This window comes from Schistocerca serialis, unplaced genomic scaffold (assembly GCF_023864345.2).
Source record: "Schistocerca serialis cubense isolate TAMUIC-IGC-003099 unplaced genomic scaffold, iqSchSeri2.2 HiC_scaffold_1120, whole genome shotgun sequence".
NCBI lineage: Eukaryota > Metazoa > Arthropoda > Insecta > Orthoptera > Acrididae > Schistocerca > Schistocerca serialis.
The window spans coordinates 27501-32500 of record NW_026047316.1 but is presented as its reverse complement, the minus strand read 5'-3'; positions in this window follow the sequence as shown (position 1 = coordinate 32500).

Sequence of the window (5000 nt, the reverse complement as noted above, 5' to 3'; positions counted from 1 at the left end):
ACCTCGAAACCCTCTCAGGTCCCGGCGGCGCGCAGCGCCGTCCTAAGTACTTGGTCGGGTTCGAGAGAGGCGCAATCGCCCGGAGTTAGGCGAGTAGACGCTTTAGGTGCGACCACCCGTGCTCCCAACTGAGCTTGCCGCTGCCGACAGAGGCCCGGGAGCGTGCTGTCGTGGCATTGCCGGCGGGAGACAACACGCGCCACCTACGGTGACCGGCAGCTCCAACGCCAGCGCCACAGAAGGACAAAAGCCCTACTTGGGTGCCGAAGCGAACTCTCCCAGCACAGCGCACGCGCCAACACGTCCGCACAGCTGCGATACAAAACCACCTGCGAGAACCGCTGGGGCGACCGAGCAGCAGACGGCGTCGCGGCGCCGAGCGCCGGGCGGCGGCGCATCCTCAGCGCACAAAGTCCTCAATCGGACCAGCACACTGCAGATGGCCACCGCGCTTCGCACCGGGCCCGCGAGGACCTACTTTGGCCGCAAGGCGCCGCGAGCAGGGGGCGCCGGCGCGCAGCTGCGCCGCCTGCCGCGTCCGTCGGCCGGCGCGCCTGCCACCGGCCGCCCCCACCAGCCGGCTGTAGCGCGTGCGCCCACGCACCGCGCTGCCAGCACGCCGGGCGGCCCCCCCTCACCGGCCGGGGACGGTCCCACCCAGCCACCGCCGCGTATCGCCTCACACCCAGATCCCCTTTCACGTTCGTGGGCATGGTGGGTCCCCTTTCACGTTCGTGGGCATGGTGGGTATCCCTGAAACAACCGGTTAATAGCTCGACCGATCGTCGCCAACACTGATTCACCTCTAGCGAGAACAACCGCACCACAACGGGTTACCGGTTGTTCATTTGCGTAACGTCACCAGCAAACGTACACGTCCATCGCCATTTGCAACGAGTATTGCATGCCTGTGTCAGGTGTCACAACACACTACGTCTGCCCACATAGACGCAACAACATGTGCACGCCTAGAGAACACGTGGAAGGTAGACCCCGTACGTATGCGGTGTCCATTGCGCGAACGACTGTCAGCCCGCCTCTGCAGCATGTCGCAGATGTGGAACGCGGTGCAACATGCTATCACGGTGTGTGAGAAGAGACGACTACGTCCGAATACACGCTCCACTACATCAACAGACTGCTCATGCTGATCGCCATCCAGGGCGTCCGTTCCTCCCACACGTCTGTATGGCGTACCACACTGCAATCCAGCTCTTATAGGGAGACGACACGTAGCTGCGTGCACAATATTTGGACTGTATGGTCCGCCGTTGCTAGGCGCTGTCGTCATACGGTCACATGGGCCACGATGTATCATTCAGTACATACGGAGCAATGTGCAGTACAGTTTGTGGGTTTTGCGTACATCGGCGGACAGGTGACAGGCCGTACCACAACGTAGGCTGAGTACGTCGGCATGCGAAGGGCATTGAACATGCAAACTTCTCACCGACCAGCTTGCGAAGGCAGGGGGGAAGGGGGGGGGGCATGTACGTCCTGCTGCTATCCACACTACAGTGTATAGCAGGAGCATGTGGAAAGTCAGCAACACCTGCAAGGTGTTTAACATGACGCGATACACAGGGGACCGGGCAGTGCGAGTAGCGAACTATATTGCGAGGGTTGCGGTTAGGCAACACTACACTACTTTAACGGGTTGCATAACAATTACAGAGCAGGTTCAGCGACAACGTGCGTCAGGTTAAGGCGCAATATAGTTTAGGTTACGGCGCACTTTAGGTTAGGTTAAGGCACATTATAGGTTAGGTTAAGGCACATTATAGGTTAGGTTAAGGCACAACATGGGTTACGTTAAGGCACAACATGGGTTACGTTAAGGCACAACATGGGTTACGTTAAGGCACAACATGGGTTAGGTTAAGGCACAACATGGGTTAGGTTAAGGCACAACATGGGTTAGGTTAAGGCACAACATGGGTTAGGTTAAGGCACAACATGGGTTAGGTTAAGGCACAACATGGGTTAGGTTAAGGCACAACATGGGTTAGGTTAAGGCACAACATGGGTTAGGTTAAGGCACAACATGGGTTAGGTTAAGGCACAACATGGGTTAGGTTAAGGCACAACATGGGTTAGGTTAAGGCACAACATGGGTTAGGTTAAGGCACAACATGGGTTAGGTTAAGGCACAACATGGGTTAGGTTAAGGCACAACATGGGTTAGGTTAAGGCACAACATGGGTTAGGTTAAGGCACAACATGGGTTAGGTTAAGGCACAACATGGGTTAGGTTAAGGCACAACATGGGTTAGGTTAAGGCACAACATGGGTTAGGTTAAGGCACAACATGGGTTAGGTTAAGGCACAACATGGGTTAGGTTAAGGCACAACATGGGTTAGGTTAAGGCACAACATGGGTTAGGTTAAGGCACAACATGGGTTAGGTTAAGGCACAACATGGGTTAGGTTAAGGCACAACATGGGTTAGGTTAAGGCACAACATGGGTTAGGTTAAGGCACAACATGGGTTAGGTTAAGGCACAACATGGGTTAGGTTAAGGCACAACATGGGTTAGGTTAAGGCACAACATGGGTTAGGTTAAGGCACACCATGGGTTAGGTTAAGGCACACCATGGGTTAGGTTAAGGCACACCATGGGTTAGGTTAAGGCACAACATGGGTTAGGTTAAGGCACAACATGGGTTAGGTTAAGGCACAACATGGGTTAGGTTAAGGCACAACATGGGTTAGGTTAAGGCACAACGTAGGTTAGGTTAAGGCACAACGTGGGTTAGGTTAAGGCACAACGTGGGTTAGGTTAAGGCACAACGTGGGTTAGGTTAAGGCACAACGTGGGTTAGGTTAAGGCACAACATGGGTTAGGTTAAGGCACAACATGGGTTAGGTTAAGGCACAACATGGGTTAGGTTAAGGCACAACATGGGTTAGGTTAAGGCACAACATGGGTTAGGTTAAGGCACAACATGGGTTAGGTTAAGGCACAACATGGGTTAGGTTAAGGCACAACATGGGTTAGGTTAAGGCACAACATGGGTTAGGTTAAGGCACAACATGGGTTAGGTTAAGGCACAACGTAGGTTAGGTTAAGGCACAACGTGGGTTAGGTTAAGGCACAACATGGGTTAGGTTAAGGCACAACATGGGTTAGGTTAAGGCACAACATGGGTTAGGTTAAGGCACAACATGGGTTAGGTTAAGGCACAACATGGGTTAGGTTAAGGCACAACATGGGTTAGGTTACGGCACAACATGGGTTAGGTTACGGCACAACATGGGTTACGTTACGGCACAACATGGGTTACGTTACGGCACAACATGGGTTACGTTACGGCACAACATGGGTTACGTTACGGCACAACATGGGTTACGTTACGGCACAACATGGGTTACGTTACGGCACAACATGGGTTACGTTACGGCACAACATGGGTTACGTTACGGCACAAATTAGGTTAGGTTACGGCACAAATTAGGTTAGGTTAAGGCACAAATTAGGTTAGGTTAAGGCACAAATTAGGTTAGGTTAAGGCACAAATTAGGTTAGGTTAAGGCACAAATTAGGTTAGGTTAAGGCACAAATTAGGTTAGGTTAAGGCACAAATTAGGTTAGGTTAAGGCACGATATAGGTTAGGTTAAGGCACGATATAGGTTAGGTTAAGGCACGATATAGGTTAGGTTAAGGCACGATATAGGTTAGGTTAAGGCACGATATAGGTTAGGTTAAGGCACGATATAGGTTAGGTTAAGGCACGATATAGGTTAGGTTAAGGCACGATATAGGTTAGGTTAAGGTACGATATAGGTTAGGTTAAGGTACGATATAGGTTAGGTTAAGGTACGATATAGGTTAGGTTAAGGTACGATATAGGTTAGGTTAAGGTACGATATAGGTTAGGTTAAGGTACGATATAGGTTAGGTTAAGGTACGATATAGGTTAGGTTAAGGTACGATATAGGTTAGGTTAAGGTACGATATAGGTTAGGTTAAGGTACGATATAGCGTAGGTTCAGATACACATTGTTGTAGGGAAAGGTGTATTGGGGGGGGGGGCGGCAGGTTCGTTGATAGTGATTATCGTAATTGGATGCCTGCGGTATTATCCGATTTGTCACGTCAGGATGCACTTTTGGCTCATGACAGGCGGCGCTCCGATTCCATGGTTGTGGCAGATCTGTGTCTTTCATTCCTGCCATTGTTTGTGTGCTGTGACAGGAGGCAGTATTGTGATGTTGGGTGCACCACTGTGTAGGACATGTGTGGGTGTTCGTGGCTTAGCTGAGCAATGTGCGGATGTCGGAAGGGTGGGATATTGTGTTTTCTGGGTGGACCTCCCGGTCTGGTAATGATAGTGTGGATTGTGTCATGTGGCGGAGAGGATGCACTGGATGTTCTTCCATGCTGGTGGTTAGATATTGTGTGTGATAAGAGAGTAGTGTGTGATAAGAGTGTCTGGCTGACGTGTGGTTCTCATTGTGTGCAGAGTCTTTCAGCATGTATAGGGACGGTTGTATATATTATCTGTATTCTGATGGCTCTGCATCTATTACTAATCAGTGCCGTGTATACGGTTACTCTAGTTCCAGTCGAAACTGTTCTATCTCTGTACATTAGTGACACTGCGGCTCCACTATGTTGCCGCCCCTGTCGGCCGTTTCCCCCAGTGTATGGCTAATGATTATCAGCAATCAGTCTATTAGTCAATACCGGTAGTGTGACGACGTCAAATGTCCGGGATGGGGGAAGCTACACCCTTCCCGTGGGTCAGGGCCTAGAAAGACTCTTCCCACGCAGGAGACTCGGACTGTCGTTACTCTTCCGAGACATATATGTGCCCAGCGTTTTTTTGCGGCTGCGAGTGCAACGCCAGGAGGCTCGGACTGTCGTTACTCTTCCGAGATATATATTTGCCCAGCGTTTTTTGCGACTGCGAGTGCAACGCCCACGGGTGCCGACATGGATGGGGCGCTTCCTAGCTGATGGCTCAGCATGAGAATCCGTACAGTGAGCAATGCGAT